At 29.3% G+C, this 22,221-nt stretch overlaps 1 long non-coding RNA gene across 1 annotated transcript in view; it reads left to right on the top strand.

Annotated features, from left to right (window-relative positions):
- Positions 1-256: 256 nt before the first annotated feature.
- Positions 257-22,221, top strand: part of LOC149054972 (uncharacterized) — a 30,992-nt gene continuing 9,027 nt past the window's right edge. The window contains exons 1-2 of the long non-coding RNA XR_016192171.1: positions 257-468; positions 7,495-7,851. This is a non-coding gene — a long non-coding RNA (uncharacterized LOC149054972). The remainder of the gene's footprint in view (positions 469-7,494; positions 7,852-22,221) is intronic.

Raw genomic sequence — 22,221 nt, 5'->3', positions numbered from 1 at the left:
AATAATATTGTCGATTGGTCCAAGTCCAATATCAGTATTCTTCGTGTAAAAAATTATTGTCTAATTTTCCGAATATTGCGTTAATCTTCGTGAGAACCAGTCTCTCTAAATCTTGCAACGTATAGGTAAGACATTTTTAATTATATTATATTATAGATATAGAACCACATACACTGTGATCAGTATTATCAAGTATTTGACTAAACGCATGTACGCATGTGTTGATATAAAATACTTTTTTTCGAACAGCGGACGGAGTCGATCATCGATTCTATAATTGCAATAAGCCAATAAGCAAAGCGGACATGAACCAAAAACCATACTTCGTTTCGTATGGTTTTATTTTTCATAAATTACCTACGAGATTTTCAATTCAGATAAATGCTGCAGTAGAGTTCCTACGTCGAGTGATGTGTTGCATTATACTCGCACTGTATACCTGGATTTCACCGAAGAGTCAATATTTACGTAAGTTTGATTTTTAATTATTATTAATAATTACACTTTAATTTAATTATCAGACCTAAGACGTTTATTAAATGCCACCGATAATGTGCCACCCAAGTGTCGTAAACGCATATCTCAATAATAACTAATACCAGTGGCGTAAATTGGGCTAAATTGTTAGGGTTGCAATCAGTTTCCCGGTTAGACAGCCTTTTTTTTTGGGGGGGGGGGGGCTAAGCCCCTCATACCCCCCTACAAAGTTTTATATTGTTCTAAATATAATATTTTAAGTAAAAAGTACACAATCTCAACAAAATTATTTTAACCTTAAACATATATAGTATCGATTGGTAACTGTTATGTATTATGAATATACAATATAAATAGGGTATAATTAATTATCGTCAATAGAATATGTATAATTTTCTTAAACAATATATGAATACATAAAATACTACAGTTCTTTTAATCTAGACTCTAATAAATAATTGTATCAAACTTGTTCAATAATCATATTATATTACCTGATAAATTAATTTACAGATCAAATATAAATTGTTTTATCTGTCAAAATTGTAGTTTTTATAAAATGCAAATAAGTAATATACTTTAACCGCTACTTTAAACTTAATGCATACAAATCAAAAGTTATATATGAATTTAAAGTAAAAATAGATGCTTACTTTCGACTTCGATATTTTTACAAGAAATTTGTCTATTTTAGCAAGCTGTTGAAATACTTTTAATTTTGCATCGTTCGCAGAATAAGAAATAAATACAAGTGTCAAAAAATAAATGAATGTGTAAAACAAATAATAATAATTTTAATCTATAAATATAAAATAGTGAAACACGTTTTCACTATTAATATTCAGCTACCATTGAGATTCGACTCTGCCGATCACAATAAATACATATTGATAGGTATATTAATAGAAAATGGTCAAAAACAAAACTATAAGAAAATGTGGAAAGTATATAATATAATAATAATTCCAGTGATTCAAAACAAAATAAAAAATTTGTTCTCAAAATATAAATTAGTCAATTAATTAAATAATTATTGATATTTTAATTTTTTGAAAACTGAAATTGTGATTTTCGGGGTCGCCAAAAGACACTTTTGAAACTCTATAATATTTTCAGAGGTTGCAAATGTAACCCCGTGCGACCCCCAGTTTACGCCACTTACTAATACATAAATATAGTTCAATTTATACAGAAATATATATTATAATCTGTAAGTCACAATTACAACAATATTATAATCTCTATAATTGTTATTATTTTTCTAAACCCAGAGTTATAAATATTCATTTACTGTAACACACGTAACTTTTTATTTTTAATTAAATCTATTAGGTAAAATATTTATATTTGTACAAAAATTGTAAAATATGCATAAAAAGAGAATATGAATTAAAATTACATTGATATTTTTATATGGCAATTACATTTTTAAGTTTGAAATTATATTTAAAAAATATTGAATGACATGATATGATAATGATATAATTTTTTTAAGTTTTGTTGGTTATTGTTAATGGAAGAGGGGAAAATTTACTTTCTAGATCACGCTTTAAAAAGTCCAAAATGAAATTTTAGATACAAATATATTATAAGTTTCTAAAAATCTCAAAACTTTTCAATATTTTTACAAAACTTACGAAGTTAGTATTATAGTAATAATAATATTATATTTCATTACTTCACATAAAATATTAGAATTTTTATGATAAAGTATTTTACATAATATATTATATAACTATATAAGTGGTTCCCAAGTCGCAACATATTTTCGATGGACATTCATATAATTATATCACATTATAATTCTCAATTATTATTTATATAAGTGTTTTAAGGTTCGCGAAAAACAAACACCATTTATTAACCAAGCATTATTATTAACTATTATTCACACTAAAACTTTTAAAAAATGTATACATTTTATCTAATTACATTATTTTTCTAAATATTATCATATTATTACCTCGATTTAATTTGTATCGTTAATGTTTTTTTTCTTAAAATAATATTTTTATTCTTAGTGGGGGAAACAATTTTAACGTTGTTAGAAAGAGATGGTTTAAAGCAGAAGAAGATGGGTATTATTCCCACGTTATTCGTAAATCGAATTTTCAAACTATGTTTTAATGTTTACGTTGTATATCACTCGTGTATATTACCTATACTAACGACCAACTCTAAATATTGTGTTAAGTGGTTGTGTTAACCTAATACTCGACATTGATGTACGCTCTCGGTTCCTACTTTGTATAACGAAGTGACACCACGCAGTCGTGATATACCTTCAACGTGCACAATTTAGTATAATATATATGCATAAAATAATATTATTATTTTATACTGCTCGTGCGAGAGATGTACGAGAATAGACGTTTATGCTGGGACATGTATAGAATCAGTCACTTCAATAGTCTGTATGGTCATAGTACTATACGATTAAAATTAGTTTTATCAAATATATAGCATTCGGGTAGATTATAGAATTATTTACGATTTATATGCGAGTCCGCGAGTATGAATTTCACGGGTTTACAGGTACTTATTACGTTTTAAAAAAGGATTAGAAAACATGTCAACTCTACTGCTGAAATTGTTTGAACTGTACGTAAATAAGTATAAGCTCGACTGGTGGGTATTTGTGAACTTTTCCTATATTGCACTGTAACGGCTTACTTAAGGGTCATTTATGAGTTTTTAAAAGGTCACTTGTAAATTCTCCCAACTCATCCAAAGGTATACGCTGCACCTGCATTCACATCAGGATTATCTGGAATTCTTCCCACAGAATGTTAAACTATATATTAAAATGTTACCACGATTTTTTCTACCGTCAAATCAATACATTAAAAAAAATCATTATAGTATACCTAATACCTTCTTAACAAATAATTGCTCAAATAAATTTAGAGTATGAGCATTGATTCGAAATGTTATTGTGATGTTAGCTATTAAATTGTTTACAATTTATTATTTATTAATACATAAACAATATTTTATGTTGGCGTGACCGTAAAACGTGCCAATTCTGAGACTGGTGAGCTCACATTCCATGCGTAAAAATTAAGTTGACCCTTGAGAGTTGAGAAGAAACGGGTTGAACTGAAGTCAACCCGGGACAGTTTTTAACCAACGGGACATTTTATTTAGCCATACAATTTGGTAAAGTTTGATCTCACTCTCTCCTTCCCACCTTCGGTAATAATTCCGTTGAAATATTTTAATGTGAACATTTTGAAATTAACACCAATTAAGTATATTATAATTAAAAATATCTAAAGAGTTGACAAAAATGGCATGTATAACTATAGTTAATATTTTAGTCGTCAAATTTGAATGCAAATGTAATCTATTTTAAATTAGTAGGTATATATAGCCTAAAAATGTATAGCATTGTTAATATATAATATGTACATATTTAATATAGTTTTTAACACATCCTTGGCAAAAATCAATTAGTTAAACTAATAAAATACATAATAATTGTAGCGGTGGAATTCACATTCGAAAAGGTATAAAATCTGTAGAATTTATCATCAGACGCGTTTCTCTAAAAATATTATCCTCAAAACTTACTATAGTTGCAACATTATAATAATATAATAGAATAGGTACCATAATGCTATTACAATACATTTCCAATTGGCAATTTGCGATATTAATCAAAAATATGACATTTTACAATTATTTTTCCATAAATAATAATATATGATGTTTACATTACATGTATATTGTATAGGCACAATACAAATATTGGTTATGTCATATTAATATATATATGTCTCATAAATCAATATTTTATTTAACATCACAACGCCCGTCTTAAGTTTTCATATATGTATAATGTATTCTGTTCCTTCGTGTAGTATCGTATATGGTGTACCAATAACATCTTTAAATATTATTTCAATGTATAAAATAATATAGGTAATATTAAGAACTGTGCAATATGGAGAATACAATATTCTACACGTAGGTATTCGTGTGTTCGAATTTTTTTTATTGCAGTTTAGATTTTACGAGCAAAGTGATAAAAACTTTTCTTTACGTCTCTACATGAACACTGCGCTCCCCTTTTACGTTTAGTGGATCATCCTGTTGCCGTATTTATTATTACTATATACAACACAGTCCTCACTGCCCTGTAGTAACTTGACAAAAAAAAACCTCATATATATTACTTACTACGCACAGTGTATGGCGGCCTCTACGACTCTATATACCTAAGTGTTCTCGAAACGTGTTGCTAAATTACGCGATCCATTTTATTTCATTTTTTGTTTCCTTTCTTCAAACATATACCTCGTTCGAATTTTTTCTCCGGCAATAAAATTACACGTATACACTTCCACACATGCACACACACACACGCACGCACACACTCTTATACATCGTATCCTCACAATGAGTGAGATCAGTCATTTGGATTATTTGTTTTCGTGTATCTATATTATATATATATTTCGTTATTTATATGCGTCCGGTCGTCTTAGAAAAGGTCTGCACACATCTGCACGGCGTGAAGGATAAATCCTCTTTTATTGTTTCACCTGCGCACCATAAAATACGCTTATTCAGGTTGGGTTACAGTAATGATTTTCCAGTTTCCCATGTCGGGTTTAGCAAAGAAACACAAAAATATGGTGAACCTCCTGTATGAAGTGTTATGAATCAATGTATGTATACGAAATATGTTTTATTTTTTCGTTTATAATTATGTATTTATTAAAATACTGATTTTTGGAATTTTTAAGCTATTACTTAAATATTAATACCCATTTACAGCAAAAATAAAAAGTTTTTATCACCACAGTATACTCAATAAATTCTATAAAAATCCTAGTATTTGAAAATATTACACTTACCTATTTAAAAATCATAAAAATCTGAATTTGAATAAATATATTATTAAAATAATGAATTAGGATGATCACCTGATGATACATATTATGTATATATGCAAAGTATAAACTCATTTACGTACTATGTATATGACAAACATAGCGCAGATATACCATGATCGTAAAATACATATATCTACCTATAAAAAGTGTTTCATATAGATGCATTATTTCATATTACAATTTTTAGTTCAATAAATTTAATACTTTCTCGATTTTATTAAAATAATAACAATAATCATTTGTTTCGGAGCTTAATGGCTAATGCACCGCGTTGTAACAATTTAGCGTTTGCGCCTAATACTACAATAATTATACCTCATAGCGTAAGGCTTATAATATAATCGTTGGTGTATATATGCTTGTGTGTATATTATTGGGTGTAGGTAACTTCGATCTCGCCAACGATGTATGTTATACTTGTGATTGTATTTGTATATATATTCACATTTGGGTCAAATAAGAGAGTACGTAATATTTCCTAACTAAAATATTATTCGCGCTTGCGTCTTATGTTATGAGCATATAATATTAAATAATTACCAAATTAATAATATATCCGTTGCTGGTGCACATTTGTCGGGGTTCGTGTAAGTAACAACTTGCAGCCGTGTAAGGCATAGGTACATTTATGATATTAACAATAATCTGTTATTTGAATACGTATACAAACTATGTCCGATTATCCGAATAAGTATATTTTGACGAAGGTATTACTAGGTAGAATACTTAGTTGCACAAAAGTTGGTTCGTCGTTTTGCGACGAAATTATAATGAGACTAATTAGTAATTACTAATTAGCGATAGTTAGAAAATATCTAGTATCTTTGGGAGGATTGAGAACGGGAGCAATTACAGCATTTCCCGCGAAGCACATGACGTCAAGTTTATCGCACCTATAGAGTTTTACTTATTTTATTCCCTTTTTCGATTCCATAACTTTTTCAGAGCATGATATTAACTGTAAAAATTTAAATTTCAAAACAATACATTATTTTAAATGTTTTAATACCCCATAACCAATTGGTAAACAAAACGAAAATAAAGTTCATTCATTCATAGTTAATCGAAAGTTATATATTTATTAAGTTAAGTACGTAATAATTCATGTAGATGATATAGGTATTGGTACAATATTGTATTATTTCAAATTCTTGAATAAGACAAACATTCTGTATATAATAATAAGTAATTAATAAATGATGTGCTTGAGTGCTATAAATATCACGTGCATAGTACATAGTGCGTTATAGACACAATTTATTATTAAAACATTATTAAATAGATTTTACATGATAATAATACTGTGCACCGTCTCAAATATTGAAAATTCGTAACTGTAATGGTAAAACATATTGCGAACACCAGGGGCGTAATTAAGGGGTAGAGGGGGATAGATCCCTCCCTGAAACTTTTATTTTACTGCTAACATTTTATATTTGGTTCGGTAGGTTACTGTAATGGGCTAACAGATTTTGCTAAAAGCATATTATAATCCTCCCTCCCCCCAAACTAAATTCATAATTACGCCACTGAATGTATCATGTATTTATGTGACAAATGAAAGTTCTAAATACGTTTATATTCTCTGACTATTTCGTCTCGGACGTTTTAACACTTTTAACGATTTTTATAATAACGATTTCAGTAAAGACTATAATGATTAAACGTATTACCATTGATTTTAGAATATACTAAAATCAATGGTATTACCTATACTTACGCTTGATAAAACTGCAGATGTCACACGGAAACAGATTTAAGGAAATTGATTGAGGTCAACGTTACGTGGCGTGCTGTGGTGCATCCGATCTTTGACTACATGTCTACAAATAATTTATTATTGAAAAAAGGAATAAGAAAAAAAAAATTATATATTTATATAGTTTTGGCCGTTTTGGGAAAAAGTAAAAATCAACAGTTTTGATAGGTATGATGAATAAATGTTTACTATTAAAAAAATCACCATGTATAAATGAATGATAATGAATATAATTTTTTACCCGATTATATATTTTATTTTATTTTCTCGAATATAAGATTTATTTATAAACACCATCGGTAATTTTGGTATAATATCTAATCATAAGTCATAAGTGCCATATTTATAATTTATTAGGATATTTGGAATAAAAATATTTCAAGACGTCCGTGACGTCATGTTAAACGGAGCGCAACACCCAATGGCAGACAACTGTGGGCGGTACCTACACCGCGCAACGCCAAATCACAGACGACTATGGGCGACACCTGCGCGACGCATCGACGCAATCACCATGCCTTTAAATACAAGACGTGCGTATCACAAAATACATCAGTACTCTCGCAGCTAAACAATGAACAACATCTACTAACAACTGGGATCATGCGAACACAAGACACAGCCAAACAGTTTCATTCCATTGATCCACACTCTTGACTCTCTACAAGGAACACGGTCATCATTCGAAGCTCTACAGCACACCGGAACGACCATGTGAGTAAAAAATTTATTATAGTACAAGTATTATCCATACTCTCGTGGATTTATTTCTGTAGGTCTTTTTACATAATCTCCCGGTGTTAATAATTAAATTGGTATTTCTGTGTTTGATTATATTAATGGACACTTTCTGTTGATTTTCCTTTTAAACGTTTTTCACCGCAGCTATAGAACGTGTCTGCCCACTCTAACTATTTATTTTCTGATTATCTTCCAAATTATTACAGCGTTTTAGTTTTAGCACTTGGGTAATAGGATTCAAACATTCATAATATGTCTCGTATATTCATATTGATGGTGTTTTTTGATTTTTCCCATATTTTCAATTTTACCTTCTTCCGTATATTTTGCAATTACTCGAATAACTTCCCCATCATATTTTGTTTCTCAAACAATTATCCGTTTGAAATTTTTTTAGATATTTTTATTTCTCAATTTTTTCTACTTTACCACTTTGTGCATTCATTTTGTAAATTCATTAAAAGATTGTATATTCGTAAAAATTCTTCGGAATTACGTTCTGACGAAGTGGTCGGCTGTACTGGTACGACGGACCTAGTTCGCAGATGGCATAGGTCCAGTGACTTTCGAGTTCCACTTGGCGAGCGTCCGATGGGCGATCGCCTGGTGTGCAGCTATTACGGTCCTTCAATACCAACATTCCGAACCCGGATCCGATTACTCGGTGGCGTTAATGTCGTGGAATGACATACAAATCTTTTGGAATATGATTATATTTGAATGCTCATTTGTGTTAAAGTCTTAAAATGTGCTGGTCGTCTATTGCTGTTCATTTTGTGTTACTTTAACTATATGATGTATATATACGGTTCATATTACCTGTGCGTCTATGCTCGTCGTAATTGCACTGTGCTATCGGGAGCTGATTAAAACGCACACGCGATCGTAAAAGGTACACACGTGTTTCACTGTCGGGAGTTGAACACGTACTGTTAAATTATTTTATTTTACTATTATTTCCATTTTTCTGCATAAATACCAACAATTTATTAATTCAATATCAAGCAATAAATGTAATATTTTATATTATTCACATTATATTACTTGTTTCAATATTTCCAGTACATTTAAATTGGGTAAAAAAAAAAAAAAAAAAAAAAAATGATGAAAGTAGTGAAAATGTAGACAACTCTAATATTAACACTTGTTGAGTGGTCGGCTGTTACTGGTACGACGGACCTAGTTCGCAGATGGCATAGATCCAGTGACTTTCGAGTTCCACCCGCTTGGTGTGCAGCTATTACGGTCCGTCAATGCCATCGGTCCCAACTCGAATCCGATTATTCGGTGGCGTCAAAGTCGTGGAATGACATACAAATCTTTTCGAATATAAATTATATTTGAATGCTCATTTGTGTTTAAGTCATTTAATATGATATTTCTAGATTATTCGCAAATATTCAAACCCAATTATTTTCTTATATTTTATAATCACTCGAATAATTTTCCCATATTGCGGTGCTCCAAAAATTGACATTTTAATTTTTTTAGGTATTTTTCTTTTCTCACTAATTTCTACTTTACCACTTTGTGCATTCATTTTGTAAATTCAATAAAAGATTGTATATTCGTAAAAATTCTTCGGAATTACGTTCTGACGAAGTGGTCGGCTGTACTGGTACGACGAACCTAGTTCGCAGATGGCATAGATCCAGTGACTTTCGAGTTCCACCCGGCGCAAGTCTGATGTGCGCCCGCTTGGTGTGCAGCTATTACAGTCCGTCAATGCCTTCGGTCCGAACCCGAATCCGATTATTCGGTGGCGTCAAGGTCGTGGAATGACTTACAAATCTTTTCGAATACAATATTTGAATGCTTATTTGTGAAGTCTTTTATGGTGTTTTTTGATTCTTCGTTTATTTCCAATACTCTTTATAGATTCTGAACGAAGTGATGAATGTATTGATTTTACAATGATGTGTGTTTGTTTTTTTGCCCGTTTGTTTTTGTGTCTGAGTACAGCATAACTATGTTATTACTAACCTATGTTTTTGGAAAAATTGATTAACCATGCCTTATGCAAAATGCGTCCTAATTGAAAAATAAAATATTTGTTTCAAAATAGAATATATGAAAATATTTAAATATAATATATCCTAGACTGACAAATCATCTCCGTTCAGAATCGTTTTTCGTATACAATGGTGCCTATCATTGCATTCAAATCTAACCTACTCTAGTCAGAGGTCCACCCCACCACCTAATGTACAGCAGAGCGATATCCACTTTCCCGCTTTTTTTTATATTTTGCAATTACTCGAATTACTTGCCTATATTGTGTTTCCTAAAAAACTTGATGTTCGGGATATTTTTTTCGTATTTAGATTCTGAGAAGCCCTTACTCGAGATTGTATTGATTTGAAGAAGATTTTTTGATGTGTGTGTGTGTGCAGACGATTTGTTGTCGAATTAATTATTAATGCTTCGATTTTCATCTTCAGTAGCTTTTCCAACGGGAATGTAAATGAGATTGGTGCTTTGGGAAGGCCATAATTTCAATTTCTCGGTAGTTTAAAAAATTCCAGAAAACTAACAAAAAAAAAAATAATGAACAACAGTTCTTGAGAAATTTGGAGATTGCGTGACTAAATTGAATTACTGAAGATACATTTCACTTTCCTTGAATGTTTATACGAGGTGATTCTTTATGGTGGGTACACTCATTATCTCGAAAAGTATTGACTTTTTTCAAAATATTTTTGTACATGGTTTCAAGTTGTTAAAAAACCAACGTTTTTTTAAAAAATTATATTTTTAAATATTTTTTACCCTTATAATTTTTTAAGGTTTTTACTTTTTTGAATGACAACATAGAGTTTTAATTTCACATTCCAAAGCAGAATATTTTTCTAAGTATTTTGATTCATAAAAATTGAATTCAGGGCTAGTAGTTTTTGAGTTACAAGTATTTAATGTTTAGATTGACAGAGTGGAGTGGTACAGGGTTACCCCGCAAAGTGTTTGTCCACTACTCCGCTTGTCTAAACTTTAAATACATATAACTCATAAACTACTCGTCTTAAATTCGATTTTTATGAATCAAAATACTTAGAAAAATATTCTGCTTTGGAATATGAAATTAAAACTTTATGTTATCATTCAAAAAAGTAAAAAACTTAAAAAATTATATTAAGGATAAAAAATATTTAAAAATATAATTTTTAATAAAAACGTTGGTTTTTTAACAACTTGAAACCATGTACAAAAATATTTTGAAAAAAGTCAATACTTTTCGAGATTATTAGTGTACCCACTTAAAAGAATCACCCTGTATAGGGATATTTTATACTGGAAAACATTTTCCAAATATTTTAACTATTTTAAGTTAATAGACTTTTAGTTTTGAATTCTATAAATGTCAATACAATTTTATTGTTCTGTTCAAAAAACTTGAAAAATTATTGCCACATTCTCCATAAATTATGGGATTTAGATAAGGATTGAAATTTTAAATATGATTTCTCGTAAGTAGTTAATTTTGAAACAAAAAAAATCTAAAAATTATATAGTTTTTTTTAATAGTTATTCCAAGTTCAAATCTGGATGAAGTTACTGAAATTACATTTTAAATAACCAAGAATAAAAGGTATAATTATTATTTGTATAATGAAAGCGACAATAGATACCAAAGTAATTTTGTATATTTGATTTTAATAAAAGAAGATTATATCTTTTTCTGCCTTATTTATATAGATATATAACCACATTTCAAAAGTAAAAATGTAAATTCAATAAAATTACAATTAATATGTTTTGGACCCCCCTTCCCAAAAGAAAAAAAAATTTCTAGATACGGCCTTGTGTCCATTAATGATTAATGCACATTCTATGCCATAAATTAATTACTTGCGAGTATTATGAAGTAGGAATATAATATCTTAACCACAGATTGTTTGGGTAATATTGATGAAAACAATTTCTCCTATTTTACAACCACATTTCAGAATTTGCACGTTAAATCGAAATAAAAAATATAAATCGTAAAAATAAAATAAAAAATACTTAATTCTTACACTATATTAAAAGTGTTGACTGTTTGTAGTTTCCTTGATTACGCATAACTATAAAGAATATTCCATCTAATAAGTCTATCGGTCGTGTATGACTGAAGGGCGGTGAGACATTTTTAACCTCTGAATTCCTAAAAATATTATGAGGATTACAGCTGTCGTTTTCGCCAACACTGATGTCATAGGTCGATTTTTCAGGGTGTCATAAATAATAATATTTATACTGCGCTAACCCTAATCCGTCACCGCTTGTTTAAGTGGTTTACTCTTCCCATCCAACTAGGTTGGCACCTCCTTTATCATCGTTTTAATATTTAAAAGATTATTCATAAAAGCGCATTTTTAACGGACGTTGTTCATGTTTATAAATTATAAATTATCTTACATACAAATACAGTATATTAAATAGGTAATTGAATATTAAGTAATATAGTTATTAAATTTAAACTTCACTTTATTTCAATTAATTGTTTAAGATCAATATTACTATTAATTGTATATAAACTGCAATAATTACAATGAACATAGAAGTATGCAACTAATATACAGGTATTATTTATCGAAATTTGTTTGTAGAAATCACTCTAGATATAAGAATAATCACCATTACCATATAATTACCATATCTAAAGTAATTATAATATAATCATTATGATATTGTAATACAATCAGTGCTCGACTTGGGGGGGACGCAGGGGAACGGAGTACCCTAACTAATTATTCAGAAATTTCAGCGTACCCCTACTTTTATTTTTAAGGGTAACGCATGGGACGCTAAATCATGCCATCATTGCCATCATTCTGAATTTTTAATTTTTATCAAAATGTACGTGTTAAGTGATAACATATATAAATAAATAGTTTTTTTGTTTTGTTTTGTTTCAATTGTTCTTGAGTTTGTTATATTTGATTTTATAAGTTAAAAATATAATATTTACATAATTTTTTTTTTTTAGTTTAATTATTCATAAATATTTCCTATATGATTCAAAGAGGTGTATAAGGGGGTGTGGGGGCATAGCCCCCACGGCTTTGTAACGTTTGACAAGTGGTGGGGACGCTCTTTTTTTAAAAGTTAACAGAGTCTCCCTACTTTAATTTTGTCAAGTCGAGCACTGAATACAATTGTTGTAACACGGCGCCTTAGATAGACAATTCGGGTACACGTTGAAGGGTTCGGTATTCGATATCCCACGAGGTACAATGTTTCGCAATAATATGACAGTTAAATGGCAAATTATTACAACCAGATATCCCGTGGTACAATATTAAGGCGTAGTTGGGTAAGATTCTAAATCGATTTATGGATACACATAGAATAGTATAATATTATGTGATGACCTTCGTCTATTATGTACTTACCCACACTGTGTATACAATCTGCTAAACATGAACTATTTGACATATATTTTTCAAGTAAAGACCTACTTAAAAACGTTTATTTCAAAATATAAATCTATAATATTACAATATTTATATTTTATATGTACAATCGAATAATATAATCTTAATAAAATTCTATAAGGAAATATTTTAAAGATATACATAATATGATAATATATATAGGTTCAAATTATTATTATTATTATTTTTATAACACTTATTATCAATATTTTTTTATTTTTTTATTTTAATACATCATATAATTAATTCATGACAATACTATACTAGAGTTTTAATTATAGTTTTTATTTAACAGTGTTTTCGTACATTTTATTTTATTTTAATGTTATTATAATTTTTATTGAATTTGAAATGTTCATCAAACTAAGAAAAAAATGTGAAAAGTAAGTACTATCTGTTTTCAATTTTCAATCGATAAAAAGATTGTACGGACAAATGAAACTTTTTTAATAACAGAAGAAATATTTACTGATGCTCTATAACAAAAAATATAAAATAAACTTATACCTAATGCTATGAAATCCAATATCTCCTAATATAAGAATTCAGCATCTAAATTACCTATAGTTAAATTTACAATTTTACTATTTCAGGATTATCAATAGGTTCACTTTTCTGTATTACTGCGCAGTAGAATATTTCATCGGATAGGTGCGTGGGACGTAATATAATTTACATTGGTGTTGAGTTAACGTTCTTCATCTTTGCAAAAATACAACTACAATTTTATTAAATTAGTAATTTTGTTTAAAACCTTTTAATGTACTATATCTCATCGTATACGGTTAATGGGTTGGCGCGTTTAGTAAAGTGATTCAATATACTAACGAAAAATAAATTTTAATAAACAAAAACAATTTTTGTGTCACATTTAATGTCATGGTGTCGAAATCTGAAAATAAAACTAAAGAGTAAATCGACGTTGTAGTTTTTTTCTTTAAAACACCTCGAGTTTAAATTATATTGAAAAAACAAAAAATGAAAAATTACTACAAATACTATTCCTAAACATGAAAACACAAGACATTGAGCTTTAAATATTATTTAATGATCTCTACTCGTTTCATATACATATAATGCGTGAAAAATTATTATGATTACGAATTTACGTATTCGAAAGTGCTCAAACACGAAAGACTTTAATAAAATGTAACACTCTGTGTAGGCTTTTATAATAAATAATAATTAATATTATATCATTATGGATAAGTGTGCCACACTGCCACGCGGGAGGTTTGGAAACTTTTATATTTATTCAGCATCGGCGCTCGGGAGTAATGGTGTTCGAGCTTATTCGATTATCGTATAATATGACACACCACCAATAAGTGGTTATCACATAATTCTATGCGTTTCCGTAGTAATCATAATAATTATTGTGTGTACAATTTAATACGAAAACAATTGGTATAAACGTAACTCGACTTTACTCATTTGATATTTTGCATTACGCTCAAATCTACAACATTATTGTTATCAGACGTATACGTTATAATGGCATCTCAATTAACGAAAAATCGATTTTCTCACAAGCGCGTCGGGTAACAAAGGTAACAGACCACATTAAATGTGGTATAAAATTATGGTTTTTATGGTTTTCCTACAGCTATATACGCATATTACGTATAGTGTTAACGAATTTCCGAACAGACTTTTTAAGACGATCTCACGCTTGCCTGCAATCAAAAAAAAACTGCTTTGCGTTCTGTGAATGAGATTTTATTTTTTAAATATTGATGTTAGGAAAATAAAAATTTGAAAGAGTAATTTCTGAGTCGATAAAATATTCCTAAGGACAATAATTATTGACATTCCTTAAAAATGGTTTTGTTTCGAAATTATAAAATGAATAAATGTACCTATACTGCAGGTATTTCATAAAATTTTCACTAGACATCAAATTATAAAACTTTTACAAAATAGATATAAAATATATATATATTTACCTATATACAATAATATAGGTATTCGAATATTTTCAAACTATGAAAACTCCAATGTTTTTCAAACCTATTATAATATGTATTGGGCAATAGACTTAGTACTCAATGTTTAATATCTCAAAAGCCAATAATTGTGTATTCGATATCATTTCAATTTTTGATTCACATAAACATTTTCTAAAAAAAACAACTACATAACTATATTTACAGGAAATAAGGGTAATTGTAATTTGAAAAACGAGTTGGTACCACAGTATAGAAAACTTTTTAGATGGTATATAATAAAAAGTAAGATAATTCATTTTTTTTTAAAAATATTTTTTACAAATTTCAAAAATAAATACTTGAAATTCATCATCAAGGGAAATGTTATGAATTTGAGCATGCGTCGTATCAAGTAAAATATAAGTCCCAATTTAAGTGGGATTATACAATAAAAGTTCAATTTTGCTATTTATACAAAATTATAAGAATTCCGGACACGTCAAAACATTCACAAGCCACTATATACGGTTATTATATAACGGTATACTGCAGGGAAGGCATAATGTAACCAGCCTATGCTTTATTGCATTCGTTTCCAAATGATTTGCTAACGACCGCGGGAGACGGTCATCAATAAAACGTTACTGTTTCTGTGGATTTTTTCATCATATTATAATGAACATTACGCCATTTTGAAAGACCCGAAATGGCGAAATATCTATAAATGTATATGCTCTGCAGGTCACGTAAAATCCATATACATCAACGTCCAAAATGAAATTAAAATACCGTCTTAAAGCTGCTGTGTTAATAAAGACTAATACACTCAATTTATATCAATGAAAACCAGGAAACGTCACATAAAAACGTTTAGTCGCTTTTAATTTAACTCACATATTATACTGCAGGGTGTCCCGCGAGGATTTGCCCATTGCAATATCTCCCGAGATAATAAATATTATACATATCGTAAATCTGTTTTTTTTTTTTTTTTATCAGACTCTGCATAGGCAAGGGCTACTATGTACATGTATTTTATTTAATTTAATTTTTTGTTCGCCTATTTCGCCAAAAATGTTGACCTTTCAACAATTAATTTTCATAAATCACATGATTTTTAATAATTTTTTTTAGTTTTCTATGGCTATAATGGATATATCCAGTGCTGTAGCGGAGGGTTATTTTCTGGTTATTTATAATAAACTCCGTATACCTTCTGATTAAGGTCGTATACTCTCTGTTATTGTAGTGAAATTACCAAATATGAAATAATATAAAGATAAAAGTCATTAGATTATTATTAATATTTCTGATAGAAAAACTAAGACTGTTAAGAATCACTTGAGATGGACAATTTGTATAAAACATAATTTATATAATTAAATATATATATTTAATGATAATTGACTAACTGTAGAATATTTTTCAATAAATATATTTAGAAAAAATGTTTAGTTTTAATTTTAATTTGTACAGTTAATGTATAATATGTGTGTTGTGTTATTATACCCTCTACCAACGTGTGATACCTAATGATTAGGTCTGTGAATTTAATGCACTAAAATACCTTAAAAAATGCATTAAAAATACAATAAAATATGCACTTAAAATGCAAAAAAAAAAGTAATATAAAATGCCAAAAATTATAGTATAAAATTCATTTAAAATGGTTTTTAATTTAATTTTTATATTTTATTATTTTATAAATTTTATATTAGGTACGCAGGATATTAAACATTAGTACAAAAAAAGTGTTTATTTAATAAAATTATTATTATATAACTCATAAAGTTACAACCCTCTGCTTTTTTAGGACTACAGCACTGGGTATATATCCTCATGAGACACCCTGTATACATCAGATTCTCATAATAAAACGTTAACCATATAAAGTGCTTTGAAGCTTAAATGTCTGTAACAAGTTTATTTCAAAGACAGTATATACTGTGTATAGGTGATGTCAGAAACAAGGGTTATCAAGTATTTCGATTTGCGTTCCTGCAGTAGTATCACGTTCGTAATTAATTTTTATTTGTTGTAGTGGGATCGTTTTGAGAGGGAATGATTTTCCCTCTACGAATAACATTTATTCGTTGCATACAAACAAAAACAAAACTCACAATATAGGCATATACCGTAGTATGTTCATGAAAACAGAAAATTTTTAAAAATATATATTTATGATAGGTACAATAGATAAGTGTTTTGTTTCGCAAACAGAATTCATAGATATGTAAAGCGTACAATATGAGTAATATAAGTAACTGCAATGTCATAATATTTAGTAGGTAGGTATACCCAGTGTTGAATCAAGGTATACCCCCCTCAGGGGGAGCGTCCCCCCCCCCGAAATTTCTTTAGCCCCCCCCTGACAAATACAACTTTCTGACTTTCAACAAAATGTACTTATTTATTAAATGCACAATACTAATTTAAATATAAATAATTAATAGGTTTCTAATTTATTTTGTAATTTTTTCAATATTTATAATTTCTGAATATTGTAATAAATTATAATACAATTTATAATATGTGACGACCTTAGATTAACCTTAAATTGATTTAAAAATTAATAATTTGTTTTATAACTTCTTAAATATTTATAATTTCTGAATTGCAATAAATAATAATAATAGGTAATACGATTTATAATGTGTGACAACCTTAGATTGATTTAAAAATAATTTGTTTTGTAGTTTTTTCTAAATTTGAAATGTCTAAATTATAAATTGTAATCAGAATAACTACCTATTAATAGATATAATTCACCAATGAAAAAAAAAGTGAGCCCCCCTAGAAAAATTGTCTGGATTCAACACTGGGTACCTATACCTAAATTGTTCTTGTTAAAAGTCACGCGGTTTAAATGTGAATATATTTATTTTTTTTTTTTTCCATTACTTTAAAGCCTCAACAACTAAGGTTATTAGTTTACACATTTAAATATTGCTTTTACATTACAGGGCCAGTTAAGGTGGGCGCCTGCCAGGGGTGCAAAATTTTGGTATAATTAAATTTGAAAATCTAGGAAGGTGGGCGCAAATAGAATAAAAATTCTATTTTGCCATAGGAGCGCCGCTATTTATCGGCCCATTCCTGCTATACATTGTGGTACAATTTACAATACATTTTACAATATTACAATATAATTATTTTCGATATGCGCAATGTAGAGAAGGAAAAAGAACAAAGAAAAAATATAAAATTACATAAAATTGTACAGTTTGGTAATTTTTAGAAAGGTTGGGATATTGTTATAGAACTTTCATAATCTGGTCTGAGTGCTTCATAAAAATAAGGTTTTCTGGAATGTTTGAGGAGGTTCTGCCGGTATCGGCAAAATTGCGGCAGTGTAGAAGGACGTGTTTAATGGTTAGAGTTTCGCCGCAGGTTGAACATTGGACGGGATGTTCGTGTCTCATAAGAAAACTGTGCGTGAGCAACGTATGGCCAGTGAATATACCGGATGATTCTTTTGAACACTCATATTCAAAAGCAGAATATATTTCTAAGTATTTTGATTCATAAAAATCGAATATAGGACGAGTAGTTTATGAGTTATAAGTATTTAAAGTTTAGATTGGCAGATGAGTGGAGTGGTACGGGGTTACCATATTTGTCCACTATTCCGCTTGTCTAAACTTAAATACTCATAGCTCATAAACTACTCGTCCTAAATTCGATTTTTATGTAGTAAAAATATTTAGAAAAATATCCTGCTTTGGAATATGAAATTAAAACTCTATGTTGTCATTCAAAAAAGTAAAAAACTTGAAAAATATTTTAAAGTAAAATTTTTTAGTAAAAACGTTGGTTTTCAGACGACTCGAAACTATGTAAAAAAAAATTTTTAAAAACATTAGTCGGTAATTTTTGAAATAATGAGTGTTCAATGATAAAAGAATCACCCGGTATTATACGTTGAAAGTGTGCACTACTGCTGTGTAACTATACTATTGTTGTAATATTGTTATACATTATCGAGCAAACAAAATACTAATAACTCGACGACGACGGCCGAAACGGTTTGCATAACTATTTTATCTGGCTGTGCGATGATGATGACGACTGAAAAGTTTAACATCATACGAATTTCAGATTTGATTATGTCTGTTTAATTATAAACACAATTATTGTGAAATTAAATCTGAAATGCAATTGTTGTCTTATTACGATAGGTACTCGTGTTTATAAATGTATATATCGTCGTATATATCTAGTTTTTTTATACTAAACATTAAACAAAACGAATAATCGAAAATTGTATTGAATCGAAAAACAATATTATTACCTAATAAAAATGTATGATAATTATATTATGCGTTTGGTTATGTCACGTACAGTGTCATCGTCTTATAACGCTCTGTATAATATGAATATTTTGTACAATATACAATATAATATTCCGTGGCGATTTTTTTCGATAGGTATTATGCATTTGCCTTATATACCTAAAATTTAATTATTAATAGTCGCGATTATTTAAAAAATTAAAAAAAAAAAAATCATAGTTATAATTCATGTCATTACGTATTCGTTAATAAGCATAAGACTAAACGATGTTTAAACGATTACATTTTCGCGGTACACTTTTTTATTTAAGTCGGTAAATATTTTATTCGATGAAAATCCGTCAATGATATAGTAGCCTCTATGACTTCTGTTTTTTTTTCTTGATTTGGCACCAAAAGTATTCCCGTGATGACTACCGGCTTTTATTTTTCTGTCTCCGATTGTATTTTGGCTAGTAAATAACATTGAAAATGTTAGGACGGTCAGTACCGAATTCGCTGCTCAATTCACTGAAGAACAATATTATTTCCAACCGTATTTGGTCAAATAATGGTGAGATGACTCACTCGACCAATAACTTATTCAGGAGTGAAACGACCACCTGGCGTTAAAAAAAACTTTCGAAAATAAAGCGAAGAAACCGTGTACAATATATTTACTGTCTTTCGGGGTGATGGCCACTAAATTGTCTGTGAAAAAATAGTTTTCCACTGATCGTCTTGAACAAAGATTAACCAACACTAGTTACAGGTGCCTACTGGTAAATTATTTTACCGCTTGATGGTCCAATATACATATAGGAATACGACGAAATAATAGTCAAATGTGCAAGTAAAAATGTTTTTTTTTTTTTATTAATAATAAATATTCATAGATAATATATGAAATACAATTATAACATATTTATTAAGAGGAAGTGATGGCCCCGTACGTGTTTTCTATCCGTCTTACAAGTGCGTAACATGGCAATTTCAATGCTCAGCAGAGCGAATTTAGAGTGAACTGACCTCTTATAAATATTAAAGGCGACATTATAATATATGATCGAGGGATAGGCTTTTTAATTATTTTTTAATTTTAAGTCGAGCCATGAGTTTTTTAAGATGTACGAACAATTTATAATTTTAAAATACTCATTTAAAATCAAAATATAATAAAAAGCCTTAAATTTTTATAAGCGGTCACTAAATTTTAAACTAACACATAGCTATAGGTACACGTGTTCTGCTGAGCGTAAAAATTGATGCGTTACGCGCTAGTAAGTCGAAGACAACACGTGCGGGTGTGGTACGCGTACCACTAGCGGTACATGGAAAGCTCACGTGTGGTACGCTAAGAAAATCTCGCTTCGTGAAAAAATAAAACTGGAATTGATCATTATTCGCGCAAAATATTACTTGCTTTATTTGATATAAATAATAATTGTAAATACTCAGTTAGGTATTTACATTAATTGTGCATTAAACGCTCGAACAATCATGATTTTATAATTCGCCTAGAGAAATAATATTCCAAACATGGAAAATAACGTTTTTCGTTTTTGGTGAGCAACAAAAACGTTATTCGGTTAAGTGGTAGGTACACGAACATTTTCAAGTTGTGTAGGTGGCGCGCGTACATAAAAAGTGGTCGAGATTCGCTGCTCTATATTTTTCAGGCTTTTCAGTATTATAAGCTTATAAACTAGAAAACCGTTACAATCTGCCGCAGAGCAACAATAAGCACAAGCGATTAAGGAATTAACATAGAGAAAAGAAAAAATAACATAGGACGAAGTAACAAAACAATAAGTTAAATCGAATTGCAATTATTATTTTTAAAACGTGATCTATGCCGATTAAGAGTGTTGGCAGCCACGATTGTGGGTCATAAAAAATGTCAATCGTTTTCACGTCGAGGGATATTTAGGACACTCGCGTGGTAATATGATACTGAATCATTGTTGGTGGATTGGGTGGGTACGTCGATGACGTGCGTCGAAGACGCGTCGTGCAAAGGTGGGCGGTAGAGTGTCGCAATATTGTGTAAAAAAAAAAAAAAAACTAGTAATTGGCCATAGATACTAATAGAAACGCGATACGCCAAGATAAAATTTAAAAAAAAAGAAAAAAAACATTCTCCTTGTCCAGACACACGGGCGTAATGAAATTGATAACAATCAAGTCTAAAGCAATTCCGCAAAGTGCAACCTGCACTACACACCGTTATTATTCGCCAACAACTTCCGTAAACCACACAATTTTCATAATGAAATAATATTATTATTACACCCTCGGAAAACCCGAGCCTGCGTCTGAATACGGTTTTAATAGCTAATCGATTTTCATAACGTCCATCATGCGCGTGCATATTAAATATTTCCGTTGTTAATGATATTAAATGTAAACGTACGATAAAAATGTCTTCGTTGATGTGAATTTAAAAACTACATTAAAACTCGACCTTAACATTTCGAATATCACACGAATCATTCTTCATTCGACGTATTATTTTAGATATAAACAATAATAATAGCTGTGAATTTATTTTAGTATAATTATTATTATTACCCAATCGAGGCGAAGTCGTGTAGTAACTAATAAATTGTTTTTTTTTTTTTTTAACGTAATAATATTTCATTAACTCTCTTATCGTTAATATTATAATGGATACGGTTAATAAAAACGCATTATGACACGAAAATTAAAATTAAATGTTTTAAATTATTT

The sequence above is a fragment of the Diuraphis noxia genome, unplaced genomic scaffold (genome assembly GCF_037042655.1).
Source record: "Diuraphis noxia isolate RWA-SAM2 unplaced genomic scaffold, SU_Dnox_SAM2 contig0005, whole genome shotgun sequence".
Taxonomy (NCBI): Eukaryota; Metazoa; Arthropoda; class Insecta; order Hemiptera; family Aphididae; genus Diuraphis; species Diuraphis noxia.
Note: the sequence above shows the minus strand (reverse complement) of the source record. Positions and strands in the feature narration are given on the sequence as shown.